Consider the following 20,977-nt stretch of genomic DNA (forward strand, 5'->3'; position numbering starts at 1 on the left):
TCAAACAACGGGCGTACGTTGTGCGTCCCCTAAGCTCCCCCCTCGCCCCCTCTTAAAATGTGCGCTCTCCTCGGTGCTGAAACCAGAAAGTGTGCGTAAAGCTCCGGTGATTCCTGCATTTTTTTTCTGAATGGAAGCTGTATTATCACCTCGACTCGTCCGAATCCACATGCAAAATATTGTTCTTCTTCCAGCAAGTTAAAAAAATAAAATAAAATCGGTGTTGAGTAGCATACACATCGAAATAAATATGAAAAAAATACAGTGCCTTGAGACCTCTCCTAATAAGCGATGGTTTCCTTTGGAAATAAATTATATGTCTGGTTCTGCTTCGTGAGGTTTAATTGGTGTATTGACGAATAAAGGAATTTCAGACTTTGGGCGGTTTTGTATTTTAAATCAAGTGTTGCTGCACTTGTAAACGCTCAGGCTGGTTTTCCCGAATCTAAAAAGGCAAATAACGACTGTCATTATTGTCAAAGGAAATGCCAGCCTACTTCTTATAGCTCCTCTCTCTCTCTCTTCCTCTTCCTCTCTTACACACACACACACACACACACACACACACACACACACACACACACACACACACATACACTCCCCCCCACCTCCCCACTTTCTCCTGTGCAGCCGAGGCGCTTTTCGTCTCCAATGCCTGTCTCCAGAAGCATGTCCTCAGACATGCAGCCACGGTGCGATGAAGCGGACCAAAAGACGCCACCAGCATGACAGCATGAAAGCAGGTAAGCTGATACCTGAATACTCCTTTTTTTTTTGCTTTATAAACTGCAGGCTGTGCTTTCTTTGATAAACCAAAGGAGTCGACATTTCTCAGCAGGTTTACCTGATGCTCTCTTATCAAAAGAAAGAGCACTTGTCCACACAGTGACTGAGAAAACGGGCAGCAGGGTTCATTAAGCTGTCTTGCGTAAGAGGACTTCGAGAGGAGACACTGGTTGTTGTCAGGGATCGAACCTGAGACCTCTAAGATGCGGGACTGTCTTCTCTATATCCACGGAGTTGCTCGCACAACCACGTCGAGACCTGTAATCATAATCCTGCAGCGCGTAAAAAGCAAACATATGGAACAATCAGTTATCACTGTACTATTCTGAGTGAGGTTTCTTTAGAATTTCAAACATTTATAAGTAGTTTTTCGTCAACCAGTGAGAGAAAAAGTGTCTAACTTTATCTTCAGGGAGATTTAACTCAACAGATAAAAAAAAGGTTGGTTGGTATAAAAGATTTGATCTCATGTACGCTGCTGAAATATCGCACACACAAGCGGGCCAGCCAATATCTACCGCTGTGGGAGATTTGCATGATGAGCAGAAGGAGAACGAAATGTTTTACGCTTGGTCCACAGCTACCTGTGCCAAATGGCGCATCGTAGACTGAGCGAACAGAGCAGAACTTAACGAGTGGTTCTGTACGTTTATTTCAAATAACAGTATGAAACTCCAAATCTGAAATAGTCTCATCAAATAATCACGTAGTATCGTTTAATGACATCACCAGCTTTATTTTTTTTTATCAACCGAGTACATCCAACCACTCCGCATATTGCGCGCTGTCTCATCAAATATCCGCTGCAATAAACAACCTTTCTTTCTCAGGATTTTCTCTGTTTTTTCCCCTTTAAGCGACTGTGGTTTATTTGTGATTATTTTTTAAAATCACTGACAAACGGATCAACCGTAGCTCGTGTGCCGTTGGCACTCTTTTGCGCTTTGGATAAAAGCGTCATATGGCAGCTGGTTTTGATTTCTCTACGTCTATATCATAAGTACAACCAAACAAATCGCTACATAATCAAATTTTCTCTTTAGACATTTCCTTTCCACTTAAACCCCTGTTGTCTAATCGTGCACACGTAGCAGAGATGCAGATTAGTGCGAGTCTGTTTGCCCAGAAGCACTTTACTCTCTTGTCTCCTCAATTCGATCAGCCATTCTTGATTTCAGTGTGCTTGATCGTCACAAAAATAATGCTGAAATGCATGTTTATATGGCACCAACGTGATCCCTGTGTTTTCAAGTCGCTAAAAGAAACAATGCAATATAAAGTGGTGAAATTACATATGCGCTGAGATCTACTAATCTCTCAAAGAATGAGAGGCGATTTGGCTTCGTAGCCACAAGTCTTATGTGCGTAAAAGCGCAGTGCAAGAAAGAGAACAGACTTGAGAGGGCAGGTTTGTGTCGGATTGTGTGATTGTGGGTCTTAAAGCTGAAATGTCTTACGCACAGAGTGAATCTCACACGCAGAGCAAAACCAAATCATGCTTTGTGTGACGTGCAATGAGCACGTTGCCTATAAATCCACAGGAAGACTCGGTGCTCGATAATCAAAGGTAAAGCTGTGATTTATTGCATTATGGCTGCTTATTCTCCCCTTCAGAGACAGTTGAGTCGCTTCCTGTGCGTATGAATGAGCAGGGAAGCCAAGTAACGCAGATACTCTTCTTGTCATTTGGCTGGATAAATCAGTGCAGTGGGACGAGGTCTACTTAGGACGGATGGAGGTATGTTCTAGTTTTTGATCATTCAACTTCACTCTGACATTAATACGAGAGTGAGAGTCCGCATAAGGGCTTCGAGATGGTAAAACTGCTGAAAAAGTGTTTCATCACTTGTCACCTGAGAGGGAAATCAGATTACTCGCGTTTCTCCGAGGCACGGGAGCTGCTTCTACAACTGAAAAAAAGGTTATTACGGTTATTTTTGCTCTAAAACAAAGAGAAGAATTTGAGGACTTTAAAGATAAGACAGAGTGAATTTGGTTTGTGATAACTAGATGCTGGACTAGTACTGCTAAGTGGAAATTTGGAGCAGAGTAGTAAAATAATGCTGCAGATACAGTTCACCTGTAGCACTAACCTCTGTGCAGGGACTTATAGTCATTTGACATTGTCTCATGCAGTGTGTGAATGAGTGCTGTGGCTTGACCTTGATTAAGTCGCAGGCTGTAATTGGTTTTGTTTGAAGAGATGGCAGGTAAACAAAAGGGACAGATGTCGCCTTAGTATCGGTTATTGTCGTGGTCTGCTCCCGCGTGTGTAGGTCGATGCTCGGTTTTTGTTCCTGCACATTTGTGCAGATCTCCAATTAGGAATTTCATTTGGTGTCTTGCCAAAAAGAAGAGAGGATTTGCATTTTGCTACAGTTTGGAATCCATTATAGAGTTTCCATCACTTCATCCTGACATTGTTGTTTTTGAAATAGCACTGCAGGAGGAACAAGTGAATACTTACAAGTCCAGATTTTTTAGCAGAGTGGTGTTCATCCATCTGGCGAAAATTTTTGATCAAAACTTGGTATCAAAAGGTAACCACATGAAACCAATTACAGCGTCTGTACTTGACAACTGAGAAATAACAAGAAAGAAAGAATATATAATATTTCTGTGCTGTTCTGAAATTGTTTTTGTGAATTTTTATCATGACTGAATGTCATCTGCTAGAAGACTTGAACAAAGGCATTACAGAGGGGCTATTTGTTTACCTGCAGATAAAGAGCTAGATATTTGACAGCTTATTATGTTTCCATTGAAAACACATTTTGCAAGGCGAGAAAAAAAACAAAAACCTTTTAGGTTACATAAATCACAAAACCTCTTAAACCTCACAGCAATAGTTATAGCAATAGCAGAACTATTAAATATTACCTTCAAATAGCCAGCAACTATATAAATAATGGTCAGTAGACCATTTGGCAAGTATCTACATGCAAACATTATAATTATATTTTTATTGTAAAATGTGATTATCATGCACAATTGATACAATTTCTTTTAATATTATCATGTTATAACTGCCAAAACATATCTCTGCACTGATACCCGCACTTACTTTTATTAGTATTATAAGAACTGTGGCACAGTTGTGAACGCACTTAAACAACTTTTAACCTCAACTGAAAATAGTTTTAAGATTTTAAATGAATAACGCTGGCTACTATTAGGCTCTTCACCAAATCATTACATTTTCTATTACAATTTGTTGATCCACCCGTCCTACTGATGTGTTGTGTCACCGCTCTTTTCAAAGCTCGCAGAAGTTTCTCTGACTTGTTGCTGTCCATTTCCACTGTTCATCCTGTTTGGCATCATGATGTTGATGGATGAGGTTTGGATGCACCATGACTGAACAGTTACTTGATGGGTTCTTTAATTTTCTGCCGGCCCGCTGGGGTTTACCAAGGTCAGACGGCTCCGTCTTTTTTAAATGTCCTTCCCCGTCTCTATTGATATTACATTAGAGATGCATATATTATATAGAGTGTGCATAATTTTCACCAGATGTGTCAATGTGCTTGATTATGATAGCAAATGATGACATGCATTGATTCCTACATCATGCTTGGCCAATAGCCAGTCATTATGCATGAATATTGCCTATTGGCATGTTGGTTAATGCAGAGTGATGTTTATTGCCCCCTGTGGTTAAACAAGACATGGACAGGTATGATTCTCATTGAGTGTTTTCTGTTTTCTTTCTTTTTGAGAATGTACAACATAACTGTGCTTTATAATAACTTAATATATATGCACACACACACAAAACAAGATAAATTACTCCTTTTTGGTCACACTCACATAGACGGAAAGAGAGACTGAAGGAGGAGACTCATGCCAAAGCTCCTACCTGCCATGAATGCACATTGCACACATATTGCTAAATCTGTTGTTGGCAGCAGTGGAAACAGTGTTAGAGGCGAGGTTGCTTTTGTAAAAAGTTAAATTTAGCCAGTGGGGTGTCTCATTCCATGGACATAAGCTTCTTGGTTGTAGAGCGGCTGCACAGTGCACATTAGTGAATCTGTGTAGCTGGCACAGACAGAAAGGAATGTCTAATTATCACGCTTTCAACCGCAGTAGGCTCCTCTATTTGCACTGAGCTCCTGCTCTAATCGCTTTCTTTTTCTATCATTACACACTTATTTATTTTATTTTTACGCAATTAAAATGTTATTTTTGCTCTGTGCGGATGAGCCGTGTAGTCCATGCAACGTCGGCTGGGTGCTGGAGAAAGGTCTAATTTAGCAAAAAAAACAGAAGAATGGCTCCGCTAATGTGTGGAAATTTTGTGGACGTGATGAAAAGAGATTCTATGAAGGGGTTTTACATAACAGCGAGCATGCAGTGTATTAGTGTGTGTGGATGACGGCTGTGTCAATGAAAAGACTGGAAATGGATATATTTGACTTTGGTTTTAAAAGCGTAACTGTCTATGTAGTATATTATATCTGCATGCAGATTTCCACATGCTCATGCTGTATCCTCAGCTAGTGGGACAAATGGCTGGTGTACCCTGTGGCTGTGCTCCTTATCAGATGCTGAGTGATTACAGAGCTTTACAATATGAAGTGCCACTAAACCACCACACGGAGTGGCATTGATTGGAAAGGATGGGAGGAGGGAGATTCCTCCTTAAGGTCATTATCTAGCAGACAGAGAGAGTTAGACGAAACAAACCAGTGTAATTGCATTTGTAACAAAAGACTCAGAATCAATGGACTAAGAACTACTTACAGCATTGTGTCAGCATATTTCATCAACATACAAATGGATTCAGTGACCCTGTAATTGCTCATAAAATCCATTCTATGAAATCAGCTCCCTGAAGTATGTAGTCTGTGTGGAAGCACATATCAACCTGAATGCTGATATGCACAACGCACGTTTGAAGATTTTGACATGTATGAGACATGAAAGAAATGTGTTTCATTCCGGTGTTTGCAGACATTACAGCTCCAGTGTTCAGTTATGATTTACTGACACTCTCAGGATCAAAAGCTCAAGTAACACAGAGTGGGAAGAACATATTTTCAGTCCAACTAAGGCGGTAGTAGCAATGTGATGATACACTCACTCGTGGTTCAGCACCTACAGGGCTCACGGTTCAATACACTCACGTTATTTTAAACCTGCGTTAATTGATTTTGCTGCCACTTGGGGGCAGTGGAAACAAGCTGTAAACACGGCAATGACCTATTATCACCTTTTAAGTCTATATGTTAAACTTGATGGCAAACAGATGCTTATTTACACATCTGGCAAATGCGGAGCAACATTAGCATTCACTTGGAGTCATGTTTGTGTCCAACTGATGAACAAAAGCCTGATATTCACTCTCTTTTTTGCTCTGGTTTGGTCTCCATCAGCTCCCGAGGGAAATATATGGCTCTGTAGCTGCTAAATGTTCCACCTCAGTTGGTTTTAAACAACATCTTCACACAAACAGATTAGATTTCTGGAGTAGGTATGTAGTACATTTTTTTTTAAATACTAAGCTTGTTAACACGTGTTAATACATGGCAGTCAGTCTCTGTTACTTAAGTATGAAAACAATTAGTACCATTTGGGATGTAACTGATCACATTTAGTTAAAACTGCAGTCTGTTTTTTAGCTCCAAGATGCAGTATTGTCATATTTTTGTGTGCATTTATGTACATTTACAGTATGTTGGGCCATGATAGTTGCATACCTTGTATTTACCATACATGTTTAGACCAATCTATAATTGCTTTATTGCACATGAAGTAATTATAGATTGGTCTTGTAAAGGAATTAACTGAATACTCTTAACTATTTACTAAACAGCAGACTGTAGATTGAGACATGACTCACAGCAGCATACATGTCAAAGTGGCCTTAATCAAAACAGGGCACCATGGTGATACTGAATTGCAATCAGAATAAGGAAATTAAGAGTTGTTCACATTTTAGAGGAGCTGATTAGCAAAGAACACAAACTCAGGATGTAAAAAGTCACTTCTATTCCTTCACCCACTTTATTATTCATGTTATAAAACATTTTCTTTTCAATCAGTCTGGTTGCAAATTGTCCTTGGTAGCGCAACTTCACAATGCAGGATACTTCTTTCACCCCAGCATTGTTTGTCTGTCATTTCATGCCAGCATACAACAGATCAACACATCAGTCATGGTGAGAATCTGAACAGCAGTTCAGTTGCGGCAGCAGAAATTGTAGTACAACCTGAAAAATCTCAGGAGATCCTTTTGAATGTGCTCTGCTTCCAAAAAGCCTCAGGTGTTCTTCAGTCTTGCCGCTCATCCAGCAATAATGTCGGCCTCCATTCCCTGCTCTTAATTACTCTAAGCCTCAATACCAGATAATTTCAGCCCGCTACTTCAAGCTCTGGCTCTGCCGTTATCATTGGCTCCATAAAACATTCAGTGTGCCTGTCTGCTCTCATTGGACCTTGGCAGGAAGGGGTTATTATAATTGCCGGCAGGCCTAATTCCTTTACGATGGGAGATTGTAAGACACGAGACCTAAAAAAAGGCAGAGTTGAGCTCTAACCTCTAGCATACACATTCACACACAGACGTGTGTGTGAATCCAAAGAAAAGCAAACATTTCATCACCAGAGTTTGGTGATGTGAATTCATAGGATGAAAACTTTTGCTCTCTAATTTTTGTGCTGCAACTTGAGCAGCAGGGGGACAGTTTGGGCTAGTGTCACAAGTTCTTGTGTACGGCACCAACATGACAGGGCGCCTTAATATCACACTGTGCTGCTGCAGATGCTGCTTGTGTGGGTGTTTTTGAAGTAGCCCTGTGTGACTTTTTCTTCTCTTGGGCCAGGAGCACTAACAAGCAATTAGCCAACAGGAAGAGCGCTTTTTATTTCAGGGGACGAAATCCAAGCTTTCAGAGTCCAAGACTTCCTTTTTCTTTTTCTGGAGGTTTTTGACAGGAAGGAGGTTTTGCTTGTTCGGGAAGCAAAAAGCCACTGCAAACACAAAAGCGGATAAAATCATTTAGACAGACATACAGGACCGCGAGGAAGAGCTGAACATGTTTAAAAAGAAAGCAGAAAATGTCCTAACATGCATGACCTTGAATAACCCATTGAGAGCTGTGTAGATTTACAACAGATTACACTACAGTATGCGTGATGCATCAGAAGTAGCTGAGCCTTAATCCATCCGCTTTTAATTGCAAATCAACGAGCTGCTAGCAAAAAGTCCAACTGTACTCCTGAAGGTATTGCTGTCCTAATTACAGACCTGCCTGAAGCTGATAAAGAAGGAATGATTGTCAATTGGTGACACCATGTACTTGACATGTAATGAATCACTGCCCTCTTATCATTGTCATTCTGTTGTTGTGCCTGGATGCAGTTTATGACGGTCTGACGGTCATTCAGTTCACCACTGTGGTATAAATTGAAATATCTCAACACCTATTAGATAGATTGTCATGAAATTTTGTGCAGACATTCATGTTCTCCAGAGGATGAATCATAATGACATTGGTGATCCGCTGACTTTACCTCTAACGCCACCATTAGGTTGACTTTCTTGGTTTTTAGTAACATGTCTCGACAAGTGTAGGATGGATTGCCATTAAATTTAGTACAGACCTTAATGTCCCTCTTAAGATGAACGGTTATAACTTTCCCTTCACGTCTTTGCTTAAATACTTGGGTAACTCAGACGTACTTCATGTTTAGTGCTACTTAGTAAATGTTGCATGCTAGCATGCTAAACTAAGATGGCATTATACTTGCTAAACACCAGCAAGTTATCATTTTGCTCAAAGCACCCTCACAGAGCCGCTAGCAAGGCTGTAAACCCTTGATCTTTTTCAGTGATAAAGTCATTTTTATTGTGTAATCTTCCATATAAAGAGGCTTACTTAAAACCCTGTTGTAGAGGTTGTTTATATCAAATTGGAATTAGATTGTAGATCACATCATTCAACATTAACATCTGCATTCCACGACCTGAAGACTGTAGACATAATCGTTGCTGCAAAAGAAAATCAGTTGTATAATATCCCTTTTAGAAACACACTCTCTCAGTTCAAGGCTGCACTTGATTATCATCGACTCACATTTTGCAAATGTACCTGAAAAGTTTCTGTGTATTCTGAATCCCATTCATCTATCAGGTCAGAGGTGCTCATAAAGAAGATGAAACTTTGCTTCATTGCTTTATGTACAATCTTAATCATTATTCTTTGTTAGCAAAATGTGTCCCCAGGCTTTCATAAGAATTTGAGACATTTGCTCCTCTGTGACCAACAAAAAAATGAAAGGCCAGATTCACCCTCCGTTTATGTCACAATGACAGATTTCTCTCCACGGGGGCATTGACAGGATTAACAAATTACATTCCACCCCAATAAAAAGAAGTCAATTTAAAATCACAAGAACTCTGACTTTCTACTTTGCCACAGTTCTGATTATCAGTAATTCAGGAAAAAAAAATCTGAAATAGCTGAAGAGGTTTTTCTAAGGTTCAGATTTCTTTTTTACACACGAGTGACAATTACAGAAAAATATGTACAGGTAGTCTACGAATTGTCCAGAACTGTATGAAACAATTATCCTCTTCACATTCCCAGCGAGAAAAACATCATGTGTGAAATCAAAGCTCAATTAAAGCTGCCACACAGATGGACGACTTGACACGGAGCTCAATACTGTGTACAGACTCAGCAGATAAACATGGGTCCTGACCCTAGATATTGTGGATCAAATCAAAAGGTAAACAATCTTCATTCCATGCCTGAAGAGACACTGCAGGACCAGCTGAAATAGAAAGCCGGTGGAAGGCCGGTGGCTGTCGTGCATCCCATCCTGAGCCGATATTATTAGGTCCAGTGACAATCATTGCCTGTTATTGTTATTGGATTCATTGACAGCTCTCGGGTTTATTCCTACGCTTTTACAAGTAAAGACCTGTTTATAGCCTCAGGTAAAACCGGGTTCATCCTGTGTTTCTTTTAATATCCCGAGACATTGTAAACTGTAGTTTCCTTTTATGTGGTCAGCCAGTTTAATTTATTGACTCTGTCTACACTGTCATTTTTAAAAGTAAACGTGAGACAAAGTCCAGATATTGGTAGTAAATACCACTGTCTGGTTTGATGGCATTTGGTGGATATCTGTCTTTTTTTTCCCCTCAGAAAAGAGACAAGTGTCCTGTTTTTGCAGTGCCTTAGGGGACGGCAGAGGAAATCACTGGAGTGTGCAGACATACAGTATTATTCCAAGTTGCACAGGAAACACAGTCATGAGATACTTCCACAGGATAAACATGACCGGGTTATTTAAGAGTCAAAACATAGCCCGAGATTACATGTACACTTGATAAGTGCAGCGTGACCGAGTCGTCTGAGACCTGGATGTCTCATTTCCTTCCCTCAGGCTTTACTATGAGAAGTCAGTGGACATTGTACTTTATCCAAAGCTTTGTACAGATTCATGGTTTGGTTTGACATTCTCAAATAAGATCCCTCAAGGTCTGTGTAACTTGTTCCAGGTGAATGATTTGACATTTGGAAGAAATGCCAAAAAGAGGGAAAGTGGGCACTTCTAAGTTATCCAAGCTCGTATGTGTATGTGTGTTGTGGAACTTGTTGGGCTTCTTCTTTGCATTCTGCAGCAGGGACATGGTCAAGTTCTGTCCATTTCTCAGAGATCCCAAACACTTTTTGAACCTCTCTACCCTCCTGTTGAGCTCACTTGCCGTGTCAGAGCAAAGAGCCCGTCTGAAATGCTGTTATTTGACTTGACAGGAACAGGACTGCCGACAGAGTCCAGAGACTACACTGTGTCAGTGGAGCACAAACAGACTGTGGGATAGCTTCACTGTGTGTGAGCCCCCCTCTCTCCCCCCGCCCCTATGTTCACACTCTCTGATGGCCCTTTCTGACAGCCCTCTCACAAACAAAGCAGTCATAGTGGAGAAAAGATATGTCTGATAATATGAAACCAGACTAGGTCAAAACCTAGTATATGGCTGGATCGCGTATGGGTGTGCAAAATTGTGGCCAATTTGTTACATTACAAATTCAAGAAGCTCATATCTGCCCAGTTACTGCAGTTAAAGCAAGCACACTTACACTAAACTGATACAACAGCCTACATGAGTCTCATGTTTTACTGCAAGACTCAATGCTGTTGTTCATCATTTGTGATGTGAAAAAGTCAAAAGAAATAAAAAGTTTGCATCCTGGAATTTAGTTCAGTTATGAAAGCCAAACACACTGCAGAGCATCTCTCCTGCCAGCTGCTGGGCGGTAGTGGAGGAGACGGCAGAGACGCTGGTACATGTCTGTTTAAACAGGAGTTTAGCCAACTTCCCTGCATTTAACATCAGAGCTGAGAGCAGGAAGCGCTCTGTGTCGCTCTGTCCTCTGTTTCCATCACAGTTTTTTTAATGTATTTAGATAATTTAGAGACAAGACTGTAAACGTTTGCAGCCTGTCATGTTGTCACACATATCCAGGGGAGTAATGTCAGTAAATTTGAGTAAAATACAGACTTTGCTTATCCCATGCCACACAAAACACAGACGTGGGGGGTAGAGGAGATAATTTCTAAATCACATGAGGTCCCCAGGTAATACCAGTCCCGTGTGAATAGGGCTATGAGTGGAAGCGCTATTAAACACCCCCCTGATGACATAATAGAAAACTGTCTGCGCCGATTCATTTTGAAAGAGCAATGGCCAATGGGGAAACTTCATCACTCATTCAGTCAGTCAGAGACAAACAGACTCCCATTATATAAAACTGCACAGGTCATAGTGTGGCAAAACCTTTGTATACATTCCCAAAAGAGCATAGTTGTGGGCTAATTTATTAACTTCTCCCTCTTCCTTTTCCTTGTAATCTAACAACCCAGGTTCAAGAGATACAGGTGGAAGCTAACAGTTCCCTACATTACAGCTTCAAATCAACATCATGTTTGTAAAGTCGTGCCTGCTTTTGAGCGACCAAATCAAATCCCTGAAGGATTTGATGAAATTCCCCTCAAAATTATACCCTGCCTGGGTATTCTGTTTCACTCAGAAATAAATCACATGGAAGAGACTAAACCACCATCTCACTGTGTTTTAAACCACACTTTTCAAGTGGACAATCTGAAAGCTCAAACAGAGAGCATTGCTATGCAGGTGCATCTCCACAGCTGTCTCTACTTTGTTTGTCAAACGGGAAAGGAGTACAAGAGACAGGGTCATCCCACTCCTCTCCAATTTTACACAGTTTTCCAGTCCAATCAATACTGCACAACATGGCTGAATCAGAGAGGTCTCATTCCCCAGTCACCAGATAATTGGAAGCTGTTAGCATAGAGGACAGGACAGGAGTGCCAAGTGGCTCAGCTTCTTGCTTTTTGTGTAATGAAACCACTTTTATGCTAAAAGCTAACGTTCATGTGTTGGATGTTTGAAGTTAAAAAAGTTAATTGAAGTTCATTATTATCTCCAATTAAGTTAGTCACAGATTTTTTAACTTTGGCCAAAAAATCATAGAAACTAAAGCCTTTGGTGCCTCTAGGCTCAGTGCAGTGTAACTGTGTTGCCTTTGCCAAGATGCATGAATTAAATTGACTCTAAAGTTCCTCTTAAGAGATGAAAAATGTACATTTAATTTCACATTAGGCCAAAGATACTATTAGTCCAGTGTTTTTGAGCATTATATACAATATATTTAACAAAATCTCAAGTAATTTAAAAGTAAAATCACTGCACTGCACAAATCTTAAACATAGAAGGTCCAGGTGTGTATAAAGGAACCAAGAAATGTATAAGTTTTCATTTTATTGGAAATGATGACAATCTAAGTTGAGATGACTTAGGTCTCAATCTATTGTAACAAGGCACCGGTAGCAGATAACTTTCTGTACTGCTAGCATTTTCTTTGAGTTTTCACACTTTACTTCTGACAGACCTTATTCGATCAGAAATGTTCTCAGTTTGCAGATGACTCCGCATAGTGTGAGCTGTGGTAGCACTTTTGTAATAAAGACTCACAAGAGTCTTTCTGAGTTTGATTCTCGCACTTGCAAGTAGGCACAAAAACCTTCTACAGTCAGAGGAGCTGTCTTCGGCAATGAGCAAGATTTTACTTTCAGCGATCAGATTTTATACACTCAGCAACATTCTGATTGGCTATGACAACTCGCACTACTCAACAGATAGACACGTCGCATAGCTCTTCCTCGGAAAACACGTCCACTGTCCACGTGTCTGTCTGAGCACTTGTACAACTCAATGTTCAGTTCAATTCAGTTTACCCACCTTGATCCAATGTCAGTGTGTCCTGATGAGTCAAATACATGTTCTGTACTTTTTCCACAACATGAATCACCGTGTTCAGAGGTAAATAAAAGAGGTACTTAAAGAAATTTCTCTGCAAGACAATCTTCTTTTTCTACTCTTCAGAGTAATAATAAGTTAACTTTTCATGTTGTGAGTGTTCACCGCTGTGTGTCCTACTTTGTATTTAAAGACCTGTTTATTGGCAAGCTCTCAGAACCTAACGAGACAATAATTAGTGCCTTCTTAAAGTCAGGTGCTCTGGAAAGGTCAACCAGTTTGCTAAAACACAGACTGGGATAACATCCATTGTAGGAAAAATACGGCATGTTTGCTCCAGGTCCCTAATCAGAGTCATTATGGTGTAGTCCATTCTCAATTAGATCCGGGTAATTTTCAATTAAATACAAACAGAGATCAACTAAAAGTTACAATTTTAGAATCTTTACAGTGACTTTACAGTTTCATTGCTGGAGATTTACTTGAAAATTTACATATCAAAAAGTTAAACATATGGAGTGCCTTGGTGGCCCAGCACTCTATGGCACAATGTCATTCTGCATTTGAATCCAACCAAGGTCTCTTATAGCATGTCACCCTCTCCAGACTTCCTGTCCTCCCCCATTGTCAGCTTCCTCATTACAAGCTGGAAATGCCATGAATTAAAGAAAGAAAAAAAGAATAATATACTAGATAAGTGATATGACCTTGACATTTTGTTCCAGAGCAGTACTCAAGCACTTAAAGCCTCTCATCAGTTCTTCTTTGTATCTCTACTGAGTGAAACAAGAAAGTTTTGCGCCTTCAGACAAACCTTATTAGGAAATACATTTATTTTTTTTGTAGATATACTAAAACAAACCTTGTATCAGCATGATCTTATCTTTAAATTACACTTCTTTAAGGGTGAGCGAGTAAGTGTGTTTGGTTTAATTATGGCCTCGTCAAAAAGATCTCTGTTCAGAAGTGACTGGATGTTGATTGTGAATGTTGAAACTAAGCCTGGCTGAATCGTCTTGTCCTTGAGGTCACTCCACTTTCTCTAATACTACAGGACAAGATCCACTCTTGGCCTGTGAGCATGCAGCTTAACTCGTAAAAATGAAAGATAAAACCACACTTCAAGCTCTGTAAAGTATGAAAACAGCTTACCAGACAAACATAAAAATTACTCAAGCTGTGAAATACAGTCCTGTCATGGCTGTACATGTTAATTGCTTTGGTACATTAGGTATCCAGGTCTACCTCCAGGTCTAATTTGATATGTTTTCTGCTTCTCAGATTGGGACATTTGTTCCCTGGAGAGAGATGCCATCATACAAGTTAAATGATAATAATGATTCCTGCAGCCCAGTAGATTCATTATGGCAACCATCTTGTCAGGTATCACATTCCTAGAATTAATCCAAAGGGAACTAAATCCCCATTTGTCCTCTTGGAGTTAATTGCAAATCACGGTGTCACTTTTCATGGTGCTGCAACAGTCCCTTGAGTACAGCTCGTCCAATTATCTGTTGGCTGGTGATTTATTTGGTCACTTCTTTTCTCCTTCTGTCCTCGTGCTAGCATCCTTCATTCACACTCCCTCATTCCCTCTCTCCACTTCATCATTCTGCTTATCCTATATCCTCGTTTCTCTCATCTTTCCATCTCCCCCCCCTCTCTCCGTTTTCAGTCTCTCTCCAGAGCAGTAATGGTCTGGTTCACCATGCCGGGGCTCAATAATGAAGCTGCTGCCCTAGAAAAGCCATGTTAATGTTGACTCTGGGATCAGATTCTGCTCCAAGACACACAGCAATGACAAATGAATGTGCCAGCTTGAGCCATCAGAGCCCAATAAACAGCACATATAGATCCATGGCTTTATTCTTTATTTGGATCACCATTAGATTCCACAAAGTGGTCGCTAGCCTTTTTGGGGTCCACACAAAAACAACAACAATAAAGGCAAACAATAATTAAAATCACACTGTATCAATAAAATAAAAAGGCAAAATAAGCCAAATAAGTTAAATAACTTTACGTATGAAACAATAAACAATAGTAACCCACAATGAAAACAAAAACAAAATTGTCACAAATACACAAAAACAAAAAGAAAATAGAAACAAACAAAGGTTGCAAAACAGCAAAAACCACAACAACATCTATATGAGATTCATCAATTTTTGTTTTAGTAACTTTTTAAAAGAAAATCTACTTTTGGTCTGTCTGAAGTTGATGGGGAACATATTCCAAGCAGAAGAAGCTCTATAAAGCACAGTTTTTATCATACAATTTGATTGTGGACTTGGCACCACCAGATGACCAGTGCTCACTCGACGTATATTATACCCATGACAAAAACCAGTATATACTAGTTTTTCACAAAAGAACTGCAGTGTATTATTCCAAATAACATTTTGCATGGATAACAGAGACATGATTTTAATTTAGCCTCCACAGTCAGCCATAATAATCATTTATGCATCTCACACACATTACCATGGAAAGAGCAATGAAGAGTTAATCTGGCTGCTCTGTTCTCTGTAATTTGAAGCTTTTTTTAGATGTTTGATAGCAGCACTTGACCAAATAACTGGGCAGTACTCCCGGTGAGACAGAACAAGTGACTAAACAACATCAATCATAACAGAAGATGGAACATACTTTATGCAGGACATTTCCTTGGAATTGCAGTGCCCTGTCCCATCATGGAAACAACGTGATCAATCTGATAAGACCAAGACGATAAATAATCTACTTTGACACCCAGTAATTCAGTGTTAGTGACCTGCTCAACTGATATCCCATCTATAAAGAGATTAAGAGCAGTGGTGTTGGCTAGAACATACCTACTACCAAATACAATACATTTAGTTTTGTTAATGTTTAGTACTAATTTGTTCATTCTCACACATTCGGTAATGCTGTGCAATTCATCATGTACATAGATTCTCTCTCAGCTCCACTGAAGTTGGTGACATGCAGAACAAAGTTGAGTCATCAGCATACATAACTACATTGGCATTTTTAGAAACATGTCATTTATGAAAATGTCATATCATTTAAAAAAATTGAAAATAAAAGTGGACCCAAGCAGCTATCTTGTTAAACACCGCAAGATATTTTTTCGCTGTTAGAAAAAACTGCCATTGAAAAATACTTGCTGTGTTCTGCCCGAGAGGTAACTCCTCATTCAAGCAAAAGCTAAGGGTGAAAAACCCTTACATTTGGTCTTTGCAATAGGAATACTGTGGCCAATGACATCAAAAGCTGCAATAAAACTCAAGAGCACAGCCTCCACTATTTTCCTGTCATCCATATATGTTAACCATTGATCAGTCATATGTACTAATATAGTACGAGTAAAGTGCCCGTGTCTATAAGCATGCTCTGCTTTTGTAAGTAATCCATTTCTACTAAAATAATTTAACAGTTGATTAAATCTTCTCAAGTATCTTACTCAGCACAGGGAGTATACTAATAGGTCCACAGTTGGAGCCAGTAAAACCTGCTTTTTCATCTTTGGGTAAGGGTATGATTTAAGACCCTTTCCATGCTTTAACTGAGAACTGGAAGCTGAGATACCTTGCAGACAGATTATGGATATGAGAAAACAGAAATTCAAAGTTGCTCACGAGGCAATGTTCAGTTGTTAACATGTGCTCATAGTGCTAAAGAACTAACCAGTAAGCCTGCTGGGGGATGTCCAAGTGCAGTAGTACTATCTGTTAATAAACAGGAAAGTAGAACTGTTGCTTACTGAAGTATTGGATCATCCATCTGGTTGTCAGCAGCATTGACGAGCTGTCTGCCTGCTCCTGCTCAGGCACCCTGACCTCCCTTAACCTCCTCGGCCTGGTTTGACAGCCAGAGATGTGCTCTGTTCATGGAGAGGTGTGTGCATCTGTCTGTCTTCCATTGTGCTTAGCTGCATTTACATCTGAGGACTGCTGTGGCAGTGACCCTGACTGACGTACATAGGCAGGCGCGAGGAGTTTCCTCTCTCTGCTGTTGCCACGTTTCCCTGTCATTCTCGGCCTGTCTGGAGCCTGTAGAGCAGCCATGCATGCCTTCCCTCCATCACAGAGATGGTCTTTGTCTGCTATGCTCACTCATGCTCCTGTAGCTTGATGTGCATTTAAGCACCTGCGAACTATATTAGGTCTGTTTGAAATGTTTCTCCTGAGGCAAACCCTACACCATGATGTTTATGTAAAAATAAACTCGTCTGCCTAAATGTACTGACACAAGCATCCCATTTCCACTAGTAATTCAAAATACTTTTCCCACTTCGGACAAAACAGTGTTTATACCCAAAGTTGAATTCCAAATCTGTTTTCACAAGAATTAGATCCTTTCATTGGCTGCAAAAAACCAGAGAGGTCGTTTGGGTTCATGCGTCCTGTATCACCTGATTTTCAACAAGCAAATGGTGGCACTGTCATGTTTCACAAAATGATTGTCGCTCGCTGATAAATTTGAGTTGTATAGGGCCATGACAGAGTTGGAGAGAGGAGTGCAGGGAGGAGTGTGTTGTGTTAGAGTACAGTACATTTTCAAAGTCATGGCTGAATATTTAGCTGATTTTGATGACCACTCAACTCTTGCTAGATTTCAGAATGAGACTTCTCCTTGAGCAAGACTTGGTTAGACACAATAACAAACAAACCAATCAAGTGAAAGGTAAAGAAAACTGTTTTATTTCTCTGTATGGTCCTTTCCATAATGGACACTTATAATAACAATCTGAGCCTGTCAGTGGAAAAAGAAGCACTTTTAGTGAATGTACATTGACGGGGTGCTATTGCCCCGTTGGATGACATTTCAGCCCATTTCATGTCTTGCAACAATACTGCACCAATTTCAAAAACTGTTGTCTCCATTAGTAACTTAGATAAAAAAGATGGGAAAATAGGGTTCAGGTTGAAAAATACTGAAGTTTCTCTTTAATGCATGGGTTCAGAACATGACATTGAAGTTTTGGAGATAAGTGCATTCAACCCAATCGCCAGAATAAAACGTTGGCATTGTACATTTCTGCAAACCACAGATACGTTGAATGTCTTTCAATCTTGGCCATTATCAGTTGAATAATGACGTTTTATGATGTGACAACAAAAACCACTTGGTAAGGGTTAGGGAAAGATCACGGTTTGGATTAAAATAAAAAACTAAAATAAAATAAAAATGGCTACAAATGTCCCAAGGTCTCGCTAAAAAACACTCAGTTTTGTCAGTTGAAACGGGAAGCAGGCATTAGTTTCGAGGTGGTCTTGAACCAAACTCTCTGCTGATTTCCAACTTTCCGTCAACAAACTTCCTAGCCATCCACCGACCCCTCCTCCTCCCAATACAAAAGTCAGCTCATATAGATGTCATGTGAATTATGTGACTTTAGAAATGTTGATATGATAGGTATTCTGGAAATGAAATATGCTACGTGTTACACATATTGAAAAGTAGATATTCAATGTATGTAGGTTTGCAGAAACGTACAATGCCAATGTTTTATTCTGGTGACCAAGCTGGTGCATTTGTGCTATGAAATGTGAAATGTGAGAATTTGAAAATCACCAAGCTTGCACAGTACTGCGTTCAGCAGACACAAGCCTCCACAAATTGACACCAGGCATCCATCTTGGAAAAGGAGGAGCTGATTTTGCTCTGTTTTTTTTTTTGTCGTTGTTGCTTTTGTTTTTTTTTACATCAGTGTGGTTTTTGTTTGTAGCAGTTGCAGGGCAATGGCACATGACACCCAGATATGTGGTGCGACTCGTTTCCCGGCACTCACAGCAAGGAAAGCTCCATCCGTCATGCAAAGATCATCCCCACCCTGCCTCTTTGAAGTCATGGCTTGGATCTGGTGAGGCAACATGGCTTCATCCACACAATTTTCTCCACCAAGAGACACCAGTATGAAAAGGTTCTGTTGCTGCTGTGGAGCTGCTTATTGAAAAATGCATCAAACTCCTCATGCATGAGGGATGTGAAATGTTATGAGACCAGGTGTAACGCGGCCAAGTCAATCAATTTCCAATTAAGCCACGCTCCTCAGTCATCCATAATTCTTTTTAGCATGTAAGTGGCTTTTTAATCTTTTCATACAGGAGGTGTGCTTAACCCATGCACCCTCTATGAAAAATGTCAACGAGTGCGGGAGGAATTAATTAAAAGAAGCAATGTGTCTGATGGATAATTTGAAATTTTCCCTGCAAAAAATATAGATAATTCATTTTAATTTAATCAGTGCGTTCAAATCAGGATGGCAGTGCCACTGACACCCAAACCACTCATTTATAGTTCAAAAACTCAAGAGATTTATAGCGTCCTTTCACTTGCCCACATTAATAATTTATTACTCAATCTCTTTAACAAAACCCAAGCAACTCTTACTAGTATCAGCCTCTGTTGTGTAGAGAGTCAGAGTCATAAAACCAAAAACCTTTCTTAGTATATTTAACTTTTGTGTCTGGTTTTGCAGGCATTTTTTGTCTTTTTATCGTCTATGAGTTGTTTACCTTTTATGTGTTTGGACTGTTTTGTTGAACTGGAAATGGAAGAGGGATAGCCTCAGATAGACAGTGAAGCATTACTTAACTCTAGGGAGATAAGGAGGCCTGCTTTTCCAAGTAAAAGTTGTCACTTTGTTCAGTACAGAAAATGTGATTGAGCACGTCTGATGGCTGCTTACACCATAGTCTTGCCATCTCCCTCAATACGCCGATTGATTAAGCTGTCTCTACTGGGTTTTCATTGGCCCGGTGCCCATTCTTGGGCCAAAACACACCTGCCTGGCCTGTCAGCTACTAAAATTATGACATCATGAGGCCTCTCATAAGGTACCTCTATTGTTTTGAAATGAAGGCACATCAATTTCATGGGCTCCACTGCCCAGCAGATGATTTGTGAGTGCCATTATCCTCTGAAATCGCTCCGGAAAATGGCTGCAGTGTGAAGACAGGAATTGGTGATGGGGGGTTTTGAGGGTGGAGGGGGAACAGTTGGTTGCATAGAAATGGTCCATTGGTTATGTATGTAACCATTAAGAGCAACAGCAGGGTCAGAGCTTAGAGATAGACTTAAATATCATTTTTCTTTATTTTTCCCATGAAGAAAATTCTTATCATATCCAAGTTTTTTTTGTTTTATTTTAAATTTAAAAGCACTTCATAAACATCCAGCAAAGACTAAAAGACTTATGGCAGAGAAGAGAGAAAATAGAAAGCATAAGAGCCAGAAGGGGAGAAAGAGTGACCAATAACCTAGTTACAAAATCAGCATGCAAGTACTTCATCTTTTTCTTCTCGTAGCAGCAGTGAGAACAGGTCTGACTGCCATCCAACTGACAGCAGAAGTTTTTCATTTCCAAGCTTGACTAATTCATTATAAAGCCATTTGAGTGCCAGAACTCTCTGTTGTTATAACCGGAATATGAGAAAGAAAAACTGCTGAATATTTGAAATGATAATTTCCAACTTGACCGCAGTGGAGGTAAATGCAAAATGCATTTTGTTAGGAATTCACTCAACCCACTACCCACTTAGCATGAGATGTTCATTTTTTCTGAGGCTCCCCCAACTTCGCTACAAAATAAGCAGATTGCTGATAAGAAATGCTCATTAATCAAGTCTGTGCAGCAATTGAATCCGCACGGCATCTATTTTCCTTTCAAGAGTTTACGTTCCTTTTTAAAACTCAAAGTCATGTGAGAACAAGAATGTGAATCTGTTTGGAGGAAAGCATCGCCGCATGCTTTCATAAGACCAGCAGCCTGAGCACAATACATGGTCAAATGTTAAAGTTATCAGTGGAGTGCAGAAGTGACGGAGCCTCTTCACCACTCTGCTTTCCACACCTGCACTGAAGGATTTCAATTCACTGGCAAAGCCCTCTATGACAGCGCAGGAG

General features: G+C 40.0%; 1 protein-coding gene across 1 annotated transcript in view; it reads left to right on the plus strand.

Moving 5' to 3' along the window:
• Positions 1–709: 709 nt before the first annotated feature.
• chrm2a (cholinergic receptor, muscarinic 2a) overlaps positions 710–20,977 on the plus strand; it is a 71,304-nt gene continuing 51,036 nt past the window's right edge. The window contains exon 1 of the mRNA XM_042403704.1: positions 710–743. The gene's annotated coding sequence lies outside the window, so the exon portion shown is untranslated. The remainder of the gene's footprint in view (positions 744–20,977) is intronic.

This window comes from Thunnus maccoyii, chromosome 23 (genome assembly GCF_910596095.1).
Source record: "Thunnus maccoyii chromosome 23, fThuMac1.1, whole genome shotgun sequence".
Classification (NCBI taxonomy): Eukaryota; Metazoa; Chordata; class Actinopteri; order Scombriformes; family Scombridae; genus Thunnus; species Thunnus maccoyii.